At 44.8% G+C, this 18,410-nt stretch overlaps 1 protein-coding gene and 1 non-coding gene across 2 annotated transcripts in view; both read right to left on the bottom strand.

Moving 5' to 3' along the window:
- Positions 1-18,410, bottom strand: part of BCR (BCR activator of RhoGEF and GTPase) — a 130,253-nt gene that overhangs the window by 108,322 nt on the left and 3,521 nt on the right. The window lies entirely within an intron of this gene.
- On the bottom strand, positions 15,637-15,764 carry LOC141999664 (U6atac minor spliceosomal RNA). The gene has a single exon (XR_012642054.1). It is a non-coding gene; the product is annotated as a U6atac minor spliceosomal RNA (small nuclear RNA).

The following is an 18,410-nucleotide window of genomic DNA, read 5'->3' as shown; positions in this document are numbered from 1 at the left end:
ACAGCCGCTTACGCTCCACAGCTAGTTCATCCTGGGACAAAATGAACAACTGTTCGGATAGCCCCCTGAGCACCTCTTGCAGCTGGGATGCCACTGGGCCCTTTAGGTCAGATGGAGGGGGCAAGGGCAAGACACCCTCTTTACAAAGCTGCTGACTAGAAGGTGTTCTGAAGAGCGTGGGCCCAGTTCTGCCCCGCCTCACACGCTGCTAAGAGTCAGGAGTAACGCCACTGAAATTAATGGAGTTGCTGGTGTGAGCAGGAAGAGAATCAGGCGCTATGTTTATAATGTATTTCCAGGCACTAAGCTGGCAGCAGACTCAAGGAGCCCAGCCACAGGCCACCTCTTTAATAAACTAGTCTATGTCTTTCTCCACAGCAATCTCACAAACCTGCACAGGCAAGCGGGTGGTTTTGCTTCTTGCCAAGTGCTGTATTCCCTCGTTTGATCGACTCTTCCACAATGTGGACTCGGTGTGCCGGCCCACAGGGACGGCATACACTTGGGGGAACTGGGGCAAGGGCAGCAGGATGGCTGTCTAGGAACAAGTGAAGGGCAACCTTATTACAGCCATCATGGTGCAGTGGCTCTTCCTCGCAGAATTCAATCTTTTGTACAGCAAAGTTCCTATGAGAGTATCACGATCTTGTACCATCTCAAAGCATGAACTATGCAGATTCTAACACCATACCAGCAGCATCTCCAGCATGCTGTGGAACAGGGGGTGAAGGTCAGCTAAAAAAAAATCAGTTTTAGGGACAGTGAGTGAGCTCAGGGACAGAGAGACCCACAAAATGAGCAGAATTTAATTGTTTTTATTAGCCAGAGGGATAAGAGTCACACAGATGGGCCTTGAAAAAGGGATCTGAAAGGAATGAGGGGGTAAGTTAGGCACAGAGTGGAGGTCAGCATAGGAGAAGAGATAGGGCCAGGAAGAAAGATGTTCGGGATTTGGAGAGGGTGTAGGGCGGAAGCAGGAGAATTGGAAGTGAGGAGATTGAATGGCAAGGAGAGCAAGTAAGCGTATCAAGATCTTGAATAGCAGGAGGGGGATTTGGTATGGAGTCTAATGACTGGGGCCAGCGTAGAAGTGGATGCGTTTCCATTTCCAGGGATAGTGCAGCAGTATGTTTAGCCTTAGGGAACCTCAAAACAAGTGAATTGCAGCAGTCCAGAGGAGAGGAGATGGAGGCTAAGAGACAGGTACTGTTTGCCATGGCAGAGGTTAGAGCAGAGGTTCTCAAACTTTTGTACTGGTGACCCCTTTCACATAGCAAGCCTCTGAGTGTGACCCCCCCCTTATAAATTAAAAACACCTTTTTAATATATTTAAACACCATTATAAATGCTGGAGGCAAAGTGGGATTTGGGGTGGAGGCAGACAGCTCACGATCCCCCATGTAATAACCTCCCGACCCCCAGTTTGAGAACCTCTGGGTTAGAGGTAAGGTGCACAATGAAGTGTCAGAGTGCTTGGCAGAGGTGGGGGAGGAGAGGTGCTGATGCTGAAGGTGGAAGCAATTTCTCCATGGCCAATATCAGCCTGTTCCTTGTGTAGGTAGCATTAGAAAGTGACTGGGTGTCACCAGTGCCTTTGCCAAGAATGGCTGTATCACCTAGCACACGAAGGGGAGTCCTACACAGTTGGTGTTTTCAGCCCAGGAGAGGCACCACAATGATTAGTGTCCGTCTGTGGTTCTCAAGGTTTCCTAGTGGTCAGGATGCCCATGTAGGAGAGAGCAAGTGACAGACTGTAGGGTCACTCAGGTCAAAGCGAGAAGAGAACTGTATGTACCCTTATTAGATTTTAAATTCTGCAGAGGGGGAACAGTCTTCTTGTTCTGTTCTGTGTTTGTACAGCACTTAGCACAATGGGGCCCTGGTCCAGGACTGGGACTTTTAGGTGCTGCTGCAATAAATTATGATACTCAGCCAAGGTGGAAGAGATGGGTCGGTTTGAGAACCACCCCATTTGTTCTCACAGTACAGTTGCACTCCCTGGCTGACTGACCATGCCATGCCATGCCCTCATTGATCACGTAACAATGAACATTAACAAGGCCTAATTGGGGACTTTCTAAATTTCAGGGGAGTTTTGGCAGGGAGAATCCTGACAAGTTAACTCAGGCTGAAATACAACTGACCTTTGCTGTAAATGCACCTTCTTAAGCACCAAGAACAACAGGCAAGTCTGTGTTTGGAGAAATGTAAATGAGAAGAGCCAGTTAATCTGGAAGTCAATCCTGTAGCACAGGAAAACTGGAATGTGTTTAATTCCGGTCTCCTTCATTCTGTTCCCCACTCTCTAAAATGTAAATAATGCCTGACTCATAGGAAGGCTGTGAAGCTTAATTAATTAGCCTTTCTAAGGCATGTATAGGTCCTGGCAAGTGTTGTTATACAAGTGCTACCTGTTCTTATTTTGTGACAGGGAAGACTCCCCCCCAAATCAATTTTATATACTCTCTTCTTCCTTTCGTCTGTGGAAAAGCTCCTTCTCAGACTGACTTGTTTTTTCCTCCCTCACACATGCATTACATCAATATAGGATGATTTTATTTGCCCTTTTAAAGCCAATAAAAAAAAATGTAAAGTTCTGTAACATTAACTGTAGATAAAAATCCTTCATCTAGCTCATAAAGGGTCAGCAAAACCTTCCCAACAATCCCACACAGCTCAGTGTGTTCACAGTTCTTCAACCAAAGTTTTAAAAAGGAGAGTGCTATGCTTCCCTAGAAACACAGCCCTTCCATGGAACTACTACTTGCAAAAGACTCGCCCACCCAGTTCCTCTTATCAGGAACCTGCTACATTCCAAAGTGCTTTGCTCAAGGTTGTACTGTTCCTTCCCAGTCAACTTGCTGACTAGTTCCTTGCCAGTTCTAGCATTTTGCAGGATACACTTGTTTGCAAGAGCTCAAAAAGTGTGACATTACAACAGGTCTGCATCACACGTTGATGGTAAGGGCCAGGGTCCTGTTTACCTCTGTCAGCAGGAAAGGAGGGTGCCACTTTGTGCATTTTAAAAACCAATTAATTTGTTAATATCTGACATTTCTCTTGATTCAGTCCTTTGATTCCAAAACAAAATAGGGTATATACATAAGTAAAGCACCACTGACATGCAGCCACCTCCGGAGTGAGCAACCAGAACTTGCCGCTCCCTCATGTTCTGCCTTCACAACATACAGCACAAGGACGAACCCACATTGTTATGAAAAAAGACATAGCATTTTTAAAGTCCTAGCAGAGCAACCAGGACCTCAAAGTCTGACCTGAAAGCCGCACATGCAGCCAACAGCATGGTATTCATGGTAAACAGCTCACTACTCCCTGCATCTACTTCTAAATAATGATGAGCCCTCCCCTTCTGCCCCTGCCCTGAGCACAGCACAGCAGTTCCTGGGTTCACACATTAGGTGTGTGCTGAGACATAACCTGAGAGGACCTGACAGCAGCAGATTCCACTTGGATTCATCTTCTAGGAAATTCTAAATGAAGCAAAATCCACTTAAGCACCTGATACAGAATAAAAATAAACCTGTTAAAAGGATCATTCTGCATACATAGTTTTTTTCTACAACAGCTGTATTTGTTGCAAAAGCCCTTTAAGAGAATACTAGATAAGGGAATGAGCCTGTGGCAGACAGCCCCAGGCAACAGCACATGGGAAACAAGATTCTCAAGCCCAGCATAAGTAGAAACAAGCTATGTAAAAAGGGAAGGGAAAAAAAGTGCCCCATCTTTATGTTAGAACTGCCTCCAATATTAATCCTATTTCAGGAATGGAGGAGGGTTCTGGGCACAATGAGTCAACAGGGTGGGGCGTTGTTTTCCATGTTGGTAGACCAGGCAGGGAACAGAAAGAGCAGAGAAACCAGGGGTGGCAGGTTTGTAGAAATGTTGGTGGTGCCCAGAACCCACCCCCCCCACCTGCCTAAAGCTCTGGGAGGGAGTTTGGGTGGGAGGGAGGAGGTCTCGGGTGCAGGTCCTGGACTGGGGCTGGGGATTAGGGTGCAGGAGGGGTTCAGGGTGCAGGCTCTAGGAGGGCGTTTGTGTGGGGGAGGGGTGCAGGCTCTGGGAGGGAGTTTGGGTGCAGGCTCCGGGCTGGGGCAAGGGGTGGGGGTGCAGGCTCTGGGAGGGAATGCAGAGGGCTGGGGTGCAGGCTCTGGGAGGGAGTTTGGGGACAGGCTCCGGGCTGGGAGAGGTGGGCAGGAGGGGGTGAGGGGTGCAGGCTCTGGGATGGAGTTTGGGGATAGGAGGGGGGTACAGGGGTGAGGGCTGTGGGGCTGAGAATGAGGGATTTGAGGTATGGGAGGGGCTCAGGGCTGGGGCAGAGGGTTATGGTGCGGGGGGGGGGGGTGATGGCTCTGTCTGGGGCTGGGATGAGGGGTTTGGGGCATTGGAGAGGCTCAGGGCTCGGGCGGAAGGGGAGCCTGCCCTGGCCCCAGTGAAGGGGGGCACTAGGACCCTGCGGCAGCAGTTGATGCTGGAAGCCCACAGAGCAGAGTCAGCCTGAGCTGCAGGCTCCGGGGCAGCAAGTCGGGGCAGCAAGTGGGGCCAGGGGAGAGACCTGGCCCCAAACATTGGTGGAGCCGGGCCCCCGAATATTGGTGAAGCCCAGGCACCATGAGCCCATGTAACTCGCCACCCCTGCAGAGGACATATTAAAAGCCAAGAACCCAGCACCTGGCTACTATTACATTAGGCATATAGCAGGACAAAGCAGAACAGATCACAAACATCTGTGTCCTCAGGGTCCACAAAATGGAACTGTTTATCTTGACAGAGTCATGGAAACGACCTGAGTGAGGCAGACAGAGGTAGACTGAAAGCAGGGATGTTTAAAGGGACAGGTAGAGCAACAGAAGGCTTTTAAAGTTTCTTCATAATTACTTTTGCTGAACATCTGTGGTTCCCCTCCTCACTTTAAAACCAGTATATCAGACGAGCGATGCTGCTGTTAAGGATTATTTACATTTTTGGGTCAGGAGGGTAAAATTCTGTCTTTCCCAAAAAACCAACGAAGGAGGGTCTGGCAATGGTCTCGGCATGAAAATGCTCAACTAAGGAAACTGTCCATGTACTGTGCAGCTATGGGGGACAGAATGCTGCAGCCGAGTGCTTATTACAGCAATTACATCAGACGATAAAAATAAAGCAAGTCCTACTCCTCACACCCTCCCCTCTTCTAGACACACAGACACAGAGTATAAGTTAGCCAAGAAGACCTACCTAATCAGATTTTCCAAGGTGATCCAGTCTCCTCGTAAGGTGGTGCTGATCCAGCATCCACCCCAAGCTCTTCTTCCAGATGGTTTATTGACCTAAGCAGTTTTCAAGCAGGAGCCAGAGGTCTTTCTATTCTTGGAAGAGAGGGATAATTGCATCCTCTGTCCCAGCCTCTGTTGGACATAGACGCCCAACACAATATTGCTGATGTAATAAAAAAAAATTATAAAAAAATACTTCAATGGGCTGCTGAGAAAGAAGAGTCTGTCACATGGGTTTGGGAATACCACCTGGTCTGTCTTTTAATGATGCCCTGAGCTGACCCAGAAACTTGTTTTTCCCTTGAAGGTTGTAACTGATACTAGACAAAATGATACATAGGTGGATTCTATATAATCATCTATAAAACCTGAACAACTAGTGGCATAAATTTCCACCCCTTACACCTGCCAATCAAGCCATTATAAGCAGGGGTCTGACTGCAGAAAGGATACTCTGCTCCAAATTTCACCCCAAATCTCCTCCACACAAATTGGATGATCAGCCATGAAATTGTTAACAAAGTTGTGTGTGTGTGTGTGTGTGTGTGTGTGTGTGTGTGTGTGTGTATATATATATATGATATGAGAGAGAGTCATCATTATGGAACATCAACACCCCCGTTATTAGCACACCCAGTAGCACCTAATGGTCCCATATTGGGCTCACTGATGCTGGGACCTGTACAAACATGTAATCAAAGAAAGTCCCTGCCTCAAAGACTGTACAGTCTAAACGAAATAAGAGAGACAAAGGGTGGGAGGGAAAGAGATGCAACATCCGAGCAGAACAACTAGAGGGATGGGTAGCAAATGCCATGTGAGTTTTGCATTTTTGTTTTTAATTATTTAGTGGGGGGGGGACACATTGAGGGGAAGAAGGTACAGGGGATCAATTAATAAGCACGTGGATTTAGGAATAGATAGAGGGAAGGAGAGACAAGAAGAAAATGGAAAGCAGAAGGAACAAGGCTGCAGCAGAGAGACTGTGAGGGAGCTGGTGCTAACAGAGATGAGGCGCAGTTCATACCTTTCAGAGCTATTATTTCTCCGCAGAAGCAGTTCTGCAATTATTTGTGACAGTTTTCTTTGCTATAGAAGAGCTAGAAACAAAGGCCCAGCCTACACAATTGTAACCCTGGCAGGAACCCCAGTGGAACAGGCCTTAAGTTTACTTTGTTCAAAACACAAAAAACTAAAGCTTCCATTCTACAGAAACTAACTACCAGAAATGAGTGCCAATATGGCTTTCTATCACAGACTAGAGCTACCCATCCCCTGTCTGCAACAACTATTAGAATCACCAAAAGCCAGGGATCATCATTTTTGACAATTTTTTTTATGTCAGAACGATGAGAGGGCTTTGTAATTTATTTATAATCACATAGCTATAGACAAGCTTTTCCACTGGAAGGCAGTGTGACCCACAGAAAGTGCACTATACTACAGTTCAGGAGACCAAGGTTTTATTCCCAGTTCTCCTACTCGGCTGTGGGTTGACCCTGAGCAGGTTTCTGGGCCTCAGCTTACCCATCTGTAAAATGGAGATAACGATATTGACCTACTGATCTCTAAAGCATTTTGGGATGAAAAGCACTATACACAAGCTAGAAATTATTTTAGAAGAGATTCCTTCAAGGTTGGAGGTAACAAAATTTGACCTAATTTTTTCCTCGTATGTTTCCATAGTCTGTGCAACTATGTCTATTTCCCTACCTCATCCAATGTAAAAAAACAAAGAACAAAGGAGATAGCTCATATGCTCTTTTAAAAAAAAGTAATCTATGATTAACCCTATATAAGAGGAGAAAACAAATTCAGTAAGGAAACAGATTTTAATGCCAACCTAGCTCTGGGTTATTATAATAATAGCAAACTAAAATACTTTGAAATGGTTTAAAAATCAGCAACTTTAAAATGTGTAACACCAACACATGGAAATTGAACAAACTTCTGAAGTTCCCACCCTGGTCTTGACTGCTTTGTTTTGTAGTAGTTGTTTTTTGCTCGCTCTCAAAGCATATATGGAGCTTGTTTACACAGCAGATAATAAAGCAAAGTGACATAAAGTGGGAAAACCCAGACCATAACAGGTAATAAAGCTGGAGATGGGGACTAAAACTTGCGTTACTTCGGTCCTATCTGCAGTATAAATTTTACTGTGTTTAAACATCACACTTAACAACAGCAGCACACTAGCCATGTTATGACATGGATTAGTTTTGCCTGAGTGGGTGAGATGAGATGATCCCATGTTATTTAAAGGTCAGGGCTCAAACATGTAGGGGTTGGCTGGTCAAGGGCAGAGTGAGGGCATTAGCTTAACATGCTTATAACACAGTCAGTCACATCAAAACAAATTAAGACCAAACAATGTTAGAACGTGTCTAGAGCACGTTGCCTAAACACCATCCACCTTACAGGTTAGATGGTGTCTCGTTTTATTCTTAGACAATAAAGTTTAATTCAAAATACAGAAACATAGCTCTCCTTATATAAGGAAAGTGTACTTTAAAATTTTTTTAATCTATTAAAAGTTCAAATGACATCTCAAGATTAAGCCAATTAGAGAAGCACGTTGAAAGAGTTGTATGAACAACTCTGTATGTTTGTAAGCACATCGACTTTTTTTTGTCAGCCTCAAGATATTTGTCGGTAGAGATGTATGCTGACAAGTGTTAGTAAGTGTTAGCAAAAAATGCTTTCCAAACTGGGTTGGCGTTTCCATAGTACCCACAGCAAATGCATGTGAGCACTCAGCACAGTTCTCAGACAGGCAGAGAAACATTACATCAAGAACGTGTTTGAAACTGCCTGCCTAGCAGGGCTCAGATACCTGTCTATGCTACAACTTCCAACATAGTGGCTGTAACATGGCTTTTGAAATTGGGTGATATGGATGCAAACCAGGCTCTCCACTTTTAAACCATTTACAAACAAGTAGAATGAACACCGTTGTTGGTTTTTGGGGGGTGAGGTGCTGTTTGTTAGAAACACACAGGCTTAGGAGTTAAACATCAAGCCCAGCATCTCACTTTGCAACCTCAGGCAGGTATACAGAAACTCCTAGTTATCGCTCTGAGGCTGAGCCAAAGCTGACTGAAGTCACTGCGGGATCCTTCCCAGCCCGTGGTGAGCAGATGTTTAGTACATGCCCCTGCCCTTCAAAAGGGACTCAGTTGGGGTGACCATCAGCATGTGTAAATGTGTTAACTAACAAAAATAATAATACCTGCAAACATAAGAACAATCCCTACTGTTTTCTCCAATTGTTCCCGTACAGCAGAGGCTGCACTGGGACACCCTCATCCATACTGGGACCCTTCTGGAAACTCCACCCATCTAGTCATAATTTAGTCAAGAATCTCATCCCATTTAGCAAGATGGGAAGGCTGTGGGGGTTGCGAATCCCCGACTCCTGTTCATGACCCGCAGGTTGAGAACAGGTTTCAGAGTAACAGCCGTGTTAGTCTGTATTCGTAAAAAGAAAAAAGAAAAGGAGTACTTGTGGCACCTTAGAGACTAACCAGTTTATTTGAGCATGAGCTTTCGTGAGCTACAGCTCACTTCATCGGATGCACAGCATCAAATATAAACCTCCTTTCCAAGGCCACCCTTCAATAGCCCACACCTGGTCCAGATGCATTTTAAGAGGCTTCCTTATACTTGACCCATAGAATCAATCCTGCCTGGCCTCATAAGGACGGATCCACGCAGCTGTTTCTTCTAAATGTGCCTTATTTTGGGGGGCACTGGGAGGCTCTCTTGGACTTTAGCACAGGAATCAGCTTTCCAAACTGTCTTTCTAGTGCAACCTCAGACATCCCTGTGAAATTCCCCACTGCAGCTCAGAATTCATGAGGATTGGAACACATTCAAAGGGAGTATCTGAGCTTAGATACGAGGATACTAACCCTGTGGATCTAAGGTGCTGTCTGCATTTACACTCTAACCAAGTCAGAAGACCTATTTACAAAACAGCTAGCCCATAACCCAGTTAACACTATGGTTGGAAGTTGTAACATAGACAGGTTCAGTAACTGCATTAAGACTTGGACTGTCCAGTGCATTAGCCTGGGTGTGGAGACAAGGTTAGTGCCCATCTACACTACAACTTTTAACCACATTTCAGAGTAGCAGCCATGTTAGTCTGTATCCGCAAAAAGAAAAGGAGGACTTGTGGCTGTTAGTCTCTAAAGGTGCCACAAGCCCTCCTTTTCTTTTAACCACATTGTGACCAGGTCAGGAGACAACTAGGTTGTAACCTGTCCTCCGGACACTTTTATAGTTATAGAGTAGATAAAGCCTTACGTAATATTGTTGGAAAACATATACCTGCTGGAGGATTATTTTAGAAGCCTGAATCATCAATGCCTGGACTTGACACTACCTACAGGTAACAGCAGCCATTCACACTTGGATCACCTTACTGCAATCCAGCAGCTTTGTTAAATCTGCTTAATACAAAAATACATCTGGGTGGGTTTTCACCCAGACAGCTTCAGGTTTCTGAAAAGGTTCAATGGTAAGCACTACTGAGCATGTGGCTAAGTGTTCTGAGTTTTATTGCATGTATGGGCCATCAAGTCACTAAGGTAAACATATTCGACTAAATGTGGAGGCTGAGAATAAACTCAGATTTGAGGGGGTCAGAGTGGCAGGTTTGTGCATGGGATCTTCCTACAAAAAAATCACTGCAGTTTCCCAGCATATTCAGGGAGATGACGCGCCTATGTCACCTTGTTCTCGTGGGCCGCAGTTTAGCTTCCTCCAGGCAACAGACAGACCAAAAACCTAGAACTGCGCTAAAAGCAGCTTCCCAGCATTAGGGAATTCTTATCCTTTCCCCTCTCCAGACACCACATAATGATTAGCTAGCAGCAAGGGATTCCACACTTTGGGAAGGAGAGAAGAGTGCAAGACACTGCTCTGGAACATGCCATAATCCAAAGTCATGAAGCAGAGCTCCTAGATGTGCAAGGAACAGAACCCAGCTGCCATCCGAGTGTTAAATTAAGAAGAGCCCCATGTTAGGAAAAGATGAGCTTAAAATTCCACTTTCCCACTCACCCTGGCAAGTCAAATCAGGGAGTGCGGCCAGCCTTGCAGCTCAGCGATCTCCCTGAAATTCAAAGGCAAAGCAGGAAGCAGACCTCTGAGGTCCTAGATACACTTGTATGAGGAAGAGCAGAGCATTGCAGCATTATCAGTGCTTTGCCCTGTGCACAGCAGAATATGCACTATAGGCAATGAAGTATAAACACTTTCCTTCTAACATGGTTAAGGGATATTCCATTGAGATCCCTCATGCATGGCTGTGGTGGAGGGGGTAGGAGGGAGCGAAATGGGAGATGACAGAGAGAGTGTCTCCAGCCCAGCACCCAGGATAGCAAAGTTGCATGCACCCCTCCTCCTGTATCCAATTAGGAGTGAGCTCTGGGCTTCCCACTGAGGCAGTACCCTAGACTCCACTAAGTATACCCTTCTCTCCTCCCCCTCCCACTATGCTTCAATACCGAGTTTGATTACTAGATTACGTGATCCGTATTTTTTTGAGCCACAATGTTAATAGAATTCTTTTCTGCAAACCCCCCCGACTAGCAGAAATCATCTCCTTTCTGCTCCGTGCCACACCATTCCCTTGCACACAAAAAAGCAAAGTAATTCACCCCACTGTTAGAAATCCTTTTGGGATAACTTTGCTTTGATCTCTCTAGTGAGATCTCTCTGTTCCTGAGCAACACGTATGTCCCAGGGCTGAAGAATATATTTCCATCCTACTACAGCTTCAGTCATAAACATAAGAAAGCTGTTGCTGTTCGTAAACATCTTGAGAGAAACAGAAAGGATAAAGATGCCAAATTTCGTCCGATTCTGATTGAGAGCAGAATTCACAGGCTGGCTCGTTACTACAAGACCAAGAGAGTACTCCCACCCAACTGGAAGTACAAGTCATCCACTGCCTCTGCTCTGATCGCATAAGAGTTCACTCTTCTTTTTACTGAAAGAATAACTCAGAGATTTTACTTATCAGCTCTTAACAGCCTTAAAAGCAACACACTTCAATTGTGTCGCCCCATGCCCATTGTCTCCACCCTTCCCATGACAGCAATCATGAAGTCATGCAGACTGCACAACCCCTTCATAAAACACCTTTTAATCACTACTAAGTTTAAGCATCACGCTTGCTAGCAGCCAGTTAGGCTCAGACTGGAGAGCTGCTATGATGATTAACAAGATGTTCTCTTACTGACTAACCCACAAATCCATACAAGTAACTAGTGCAACCAGCAGAAAATTCATCTAAATACCAAGATTCCCTGAAACAAGGACAATAACATGACACTGCAAGACTCCAAGGCATGTGAAAATGTTGACTTCCTCCCTGTTAAACTTCGGTCCAGGGATGATCTTAGGGGAACATGAAGCAAGTGGTCACAAAAGACATGAGAATGTGGGCAGGGAACTCCCAAGCCAAAGCTCACAACCTATCAGGATCTAAATGAGATACACAATGAGTGTGTGTGTGAGACACAAAATGAAGGGCACCAAAAAAATAGCATAGGAAGCCTCAGACAATATGCAATAAATTTCCTTAGCATCTTATTTTTTGTAACTTTATATGTTCATATTTCAGCATTGTCTACTATGAATAATTTGCAGGACCAAAACAGAAATATCAGATTGGTGGGATATGGATGTCATGTGGCTCTAAACTAAGAGGTAGTTGGAAGGTAACATACTCACAAACTCTTCCTCCTCTTGACTTATTCAGAGCATCATAATCTAGTCTCAGTTAGAGCATAGGAAGCTGACACCAGCCATGCTGATGAGTCATTATTACCTTCCTGGGTGAACGCACCGAATAATATATAGTTCCTGCCGACTTTAGTCCAAACTGTAGCAGATACAGTTCGCTCCACGTTATTGGAAATGCATATTGTGCAAACAGACCAGTAATACTCAGTTTTCACTGTCTTGAGCGCATGTTTGAAGCCCGATGCTCAGGGAACTTAAGTGTATTTTCTTCAGAACAGATTACACGGTGATGCTCCTGGCCCATTTTCACAGAGCGTGCAGCTGTCGCTGTCCATACTTGAAAATGATTTGGGGACTGGATTTTGAACTGCTAAGGCCGTGTTCTAACAACAAGAGCCCTCTTTCGCTGCAGGCTCCCACAGGGCATTCTCACCCAGCTGACTCTCAGGCAGTGAAACTCAGAGTATCTTCCTTGTCCTAAAAATGCTGTGCAGCAAATTACTGGTGCCATTACAATGGCTGTCACAACCCATCTCAGATGTAGCTGCATTTCAGAGCTAGGTGAGCCGGATCAGAATCCTGTTCTAAGTCTTTTGGGGGTCAACAGCAGGTATTAAGTCTTTTGGGAGTCAACAGCAGGCATAAGGACCCAAGCCTGTGCAGTTCTTGTGTTCCCAGACACCACACACAGAGATAGAAATGCACTAAGTTTATAGAGTCCAAACACATGGGCTGTCCATTATTAAGATACTTCTGCAATCCACTATCCCATAGGTTTGGAATTACCTATGGGATAGTGGATTGCAGAAGTATCTTAATCAAAATATTTGATCCACACAGTGCTATATGCTACAGCTACTACTTTCCTACAAGCACAGTCCAATCTATAAGCACCTTGGGTCCTTGCCACACTACAATCTGGAGTGACATGCAGAGAAACACTGTTGATTTTGGTATAACACCATAAGAGGTTTCTTTCTTTGAAAGATGCAGTAGGGATTAGGATGCAAAAAAAAGTGGCCACTAGAATAGCAGTTTATTTTGTAGGCTATGCTAGATTTGCTGGTAGCGAATACAGAGATCCCCATCAGAGACTGTTATACCAACATGTACCGTTCAAAAATATTAGCGGATATAAAAGTGAATGTGCAGCACTGATAAAGCTCATTCAGACAGTATGGCCACCATGGAGTCACATTTGACAGGTAACCATACGACCATGAGGCAATCCAGCCCCAGCTGCCACATTTAGATTGGGTTTCCTCTCAGATAAAGGAGATTCTGATCTTGTTCCGTTGCCTAGTTAAATAGAGGGTTTGAGTTGTATAAGTTTGAAAGGGGGAGGGGGGTAAGGGGAGAGAAACTATTATTTTAGTAACTAGAACAGATATGCAAACCACATACAAATACTGTGACTGGAGCACCCCGCATCAGCTCTGTTCAGATGACAGTTTTAGTGCTTAAAATACGCACATTGTAATTCAAAACAAATTTTAGGATGTTACGGATTACAAAACCCCGCCTCACCATTAACAGAAGCTTTGATGTTCAAGGATTTATTTACAATGTACAACAATCCCAGCCCTCATCATGTGTAATTTAAAAATCAGGGCAGAAAAATAATACACCTTACAATTGGTGCGCTGGCTAAAAACTGCTTTGTACCTCAAGAATTTGATTGTTGCTTTGAGAGGACTTCCTTCATACACTGCACACACCCAGCCAAGACACTCAGGAGTTTAGATATCATGTGCAGTCAAACTCCCTCTCTCTCTGACAATGTTTGTGGTCCACTGGCTGAATCACGATATAGCACTAGAAACCTGTTTCTTTTCTCACGTGTACCAGCAAGAAACAGATGTAACTCCACTGAAGTCAATGAATTTTCAGCACAGTAAGAGCAGAATCAGGCCCTTATAGTTCTTTCATGTTTATCTGGGTGGGTGAAGCAAACTAAAAGGAGAAAGTCAAACAACCTGCTGCCCTGGTCTTGGTTTCTCTGGGGGAAAGGTGGCTTCACGAAAGCTGCGCCTCTGCTCCACAATCTGATAGGTTTTCCTGTGGTAATTGAAACAATGCATTACTCCTCCGACGGCCAGCTTGCCAAGTCTTACCTCATTAACCTTTATGGACTGACCTCCAAAATTCCTTGAAGGCAAAGCACTGGCCCCTTTTGCCTCGGGCATTGTGACTGATTATCCCCAGTGGGCTGGGAAAAGGGACAGGACTCTGTTAGGCTTACAGTGCACCACAGTGCTCGACTCTGAAGTCAGAAGCATGTTACCAGGTCTCAAACTCACAAAGGCTTCTTTGCTGGCCTGTCTTTCAGCCGAGGTTCAAAACTGTAGCTTGGACTATTAGTGATAATTAAAGACCTGACATTACTTCTTGCAAGAACTGGGAGCATTGGTCAGCATGCTGGCCATCTTTCAACTTGGGCCTCCTTAAAAATTCCTGTCACTTCACTTGAGTAAGACATCTTTTGCCCCCAAATCTATCCATCTCCTCCATGCATGTCATCCACAAGCACAGCACATTCCAAAAGTAAAGACATTACCTCACCCCACCCCTCAACGTTGGCAAATTCTTATTATCTTTGCTTCCTGCCTTTCGTCCCTGGGCGTAGTTTAGCTGGCATTGTTCTATAGCTGCCATGACCTATACTCAAGTGGCTGTATTTCTGTGAATGGTAAGGTGCTCTCTGTAGGGAGCTGGTAGAAGTCTGAAAAGCAATCACTTTACATATTCACATAATTGCACATGAAATAAATGTTCTACTTCAGTCAAATGGCAGGAGGGAAATGCTGGCAGCACTAGCTTGAGCCATGGACAAGTGCACAGTGAATGGCCACTGCTATTCAGTGCAAAGGCAGGGTAGGCAAGTGACCCCCAGGTTTATTATTAGTCATCTCTCTCCTCTCTTCTCCACCAATGGGGAAGCTAGTCCTATTTCTGTTGCTTCTACATCATACACTATAGGAAGGTCCTCTGCTGTCATGGAGCAGGATGGTGACACCCGCATCCTCACCACAGACACAACTACGATACTGGTTGGTTTGCGGCCTGCTTGTCCTTTGGGTATAGCCAGGCCCAGCTGGAAACAAAACAATCCAGAGTACACAGCGAGCTGGAGAAAAAATGGTTTATCTGAATCTCCCTGTTCTGAATACTGTGCAGGGCCACAACCGAGAGTCTGCATCCACTTGCAGGAGAAAGAGGGTGCACAGGAAGGAGGAGAGGTCATGCTCAATCACATTAGCAGGGCCATCAGCAAAGAGCTTCAGCTCTTTCGTCAGAGCTGGTGGGGGAAGAAGAGGGCGTTCCGCTCACACACTCTGGGAAGGAGGGCAATATAATAAGCAGCTAGATAATGTCAAGAACAAACAAACAATCTCTGGGAAGCACTGAGGGGGCCATTTAGGACAGTGTATTGTCATTAGTGTGCCTAGAAAATCCGCTGCCTGGTACTGAAAAGGATTAAAGTGTGGGCTGGGTTATAACAAAGAAAGGCTTAAAAAAAAAAGAAAAATAGCAAAATGAACTAGAGACAAATGTCAGAGACTAGATCCAAGCCTCATTCTTGACTGAGCGAGCCAGTGACAGACCAACAGCCCTAGAGTTAGATGCCACAAAGTAAGTGGCAATGCCTTAACCATATGCATGTTGTAAAGGCCACTAGGATCTCTTCCATCCTTATCAAGGGGAGTGCTAACCTTCTCTCCTTGAGAGAAGGAGGGCGAAATGCACTTTATGGAATTTCCTAGGTTTGAGGTTCCCAAGAGTAGAAGGAAAGTGCAGCAGATAAAATCCCATTTTAGCTGCTCATAGTAAAGTGCTGTTTCTAAACAGTGACAAAGGCACAGCATCTGCCTCACTGACAGTCACGGTTTACATTGCTGTGGAATAGCAAAGCACTTTAGAAACAAAGCATCCTAAAATCCATGGGAGGTGGCTAAGCATCATTGCACCCAATTTAGCAGGGAAACTGAGGGATAACAAGGGCAAGAGACTGGCCTAAGATCACACAGCAGACAAGTGACACATGGTCAGGAAAAGAATTTAGGAAACATAGCTCCTGATCCCCTGTTGTAACCACCAGACAACACTCTCCCTCCACTGTCCTCTATATTGTACTTTGTCTGGGCTGCACACTGAAACGGTGTCAGTAATGACCTTTAAACCAATACTGCTAATAGCCAGGGACTTAGATGCTTGACTATCTAGCTAGGCATTTGTAACTGAAGAATCTAGGTCCCTGACTGGGCATACGCTTTACTAAGCTATTCTGTTCCAAAGGGACCTAAATTGAGTTTTGAGCCAAGCATTCTGTTTGCATGGATCCATTTCAGAGTACTTTTCTCCATCCATAGCCTGATTATATGCACTGCTCCAGGAAGAGGCACTCTGACTTTCTGTGCTAGCGGAGATACAAAAATAAGCATTATTAAACCCTGCCCATGAGCTGACCAGGGGTCTACAAACGTATTACCAATGGAGTAAAATGACATACAAATCCTATTCCCAAAGTGAGCAACACTGGTTCCTGCTAACCTTCTTGGGTGCCATTAGCAGAACTCTGAGGAGAGCTCTGTTTAGCTCTCCCAGGTGGACAGAAGTCTCCACCACCACAAGGGTATTCACAGGAAAGAGCTTTGTAGACAAATACTGTCTTTGTGGAGAATGTAAACTGCACTTAGGACCCAGGCAGGCTACCTACTAACCAGACTCTAGATGTGGGGTTTCTGTGCCCTCATGCTGAAGAGCAAGATCATCTCATTCACAGAGCAAGCATTCGTCAGACTTCCACATCCTGCTGAGCTGGAAATATAAACACAAGCTACAATTTTGGTGTGATCAGTAGCTAAAAGAGAGGGAGACTATTTTAAAAACTGAACTGACCAAGGTCACAACGAGACCTCTCCATTTCATAGAGGTCCCTACATTACTTTTCCCCCTTAATTACGTGCAGGGAGCACCATGGGGTTATTTGCAACAGCAGATAGAAAAAAAGAAATAATATCCATTAGAAAATGTGTTATCATTCTCCATACAAATAATTGTGATAAATTTGAGAGCTTTTAAACTATGTTAAGACTTTTCCCCCTCCACTTGCATTACATGAAATAATTGTAAGTGTTGCATAATTCACCCCAGAATGCAAGATGTTGGATGAAAGTTGTTTATGAAATTTTACAAATAGTTATTAAAATGCCCACACTCACGGAGCAGCATCCCCCCTACAGCCATTCAGAAAGGAGCTGAGTCCCAGCTACCTGGGTCTGCTATTAGAATTCTAGACACCTCTCATTTCTGGAAATCTAGGTTTAAAACTTGGCTTAACTCCCAAGTGAGAGCGTTTAGTGATCTCACCCTAGTCCCCATCCACATCGTAGAACTAACACATGGTTGGCATGACTGGCAGCCTCTGCGCGAGAGGCCTAGGACTGAAGAAGCAGGTGTTTGCTGGCTAGCATGAAGATACACTGGCAGACCCACAAAGGAAGCGTGCATAGCACACGTCTATATGCCTGGTTCAGTTCAGTGTTAGCATGAACCAAAGTCCTGAAAAAAGATTCACCCACAGAATGTAAAGCCAGGAAATGTATGAAATCTGGATGCATGAAGGAGCCAAATACCGTAGGACAAGTCCAACTTGACACTAATTACCATTAAGGCTGAACAGAACCTGCGGTGACCTAGACCTGCACATCCTGTTCAAACAGCTTCAGGGAAGATTGGCAGGACTAGTAGTGGCATGGTTCAAGCACAGATACAGCGCAGGCTGGCTGAAGCAAAGAGATACTTTCATAACATGTAGTCTCTAAGGTGCCACAAGTACTCCTTTTCTTATAACATGTAGAGTGGAGGATAGTCCCTATCAGGCCATATATGGAACATCACATGATGCCTCTTACACCTTTGGTTTGTGTTTGTTTTATGAAGTCAGGACTCTGTCAGTTTGCTTAGGCTCAAATATACACCTTCCTAAGCATAAGAAAAAATCTCATTCAGCATGCCTGCAGAATGACTTATAATGGAAATGAACAGCAGTGAACAAGAAACGTAGTTGTCTTGTGGACATAGAATCCTTTTTTTTTGCAGTGGGGTAGAAAGTAGCCACTACTTACCAGGTTAAGACAATTGTAAACAGCCACCCCTACAAAACCAGCTTATGTTATCCCCTAGGCTGGAGAAACCAGGAAGGTAAAATATACCTGGTCATGTGCCTGCAGTTCTCTGGTCATAACCAGGAACAAATCATTGGGCTGCAAACCAGGAGTTGGTTTGGGGATCTCAGATGCCAGCAGGCTCTTTTGTTAACATACGTTCGCACATAATGTATTTCACTTATCCAGCAGTATTTAAAATAAAAATCAGATC

Source organism: Natator depressus, chromosome 15 (genome assembly GCF_965152275.1).
Source record: "Natator depressus isolate rNatDep1 chromosome 15, rNatDep2.hap1, whole genome shotgun sequence".
In the NCBI taxonomy this organism is placed as follows: domain Eukaryota; kingdom Metazoa; phylum Chordata; order Testudines; family Cheloniidae; genus Natator; species Natator depressus.
Note: the sequence above shows the minus strand (reverse complement) of the source record. Positions and strands in the feature narration are given on the sequence as shown.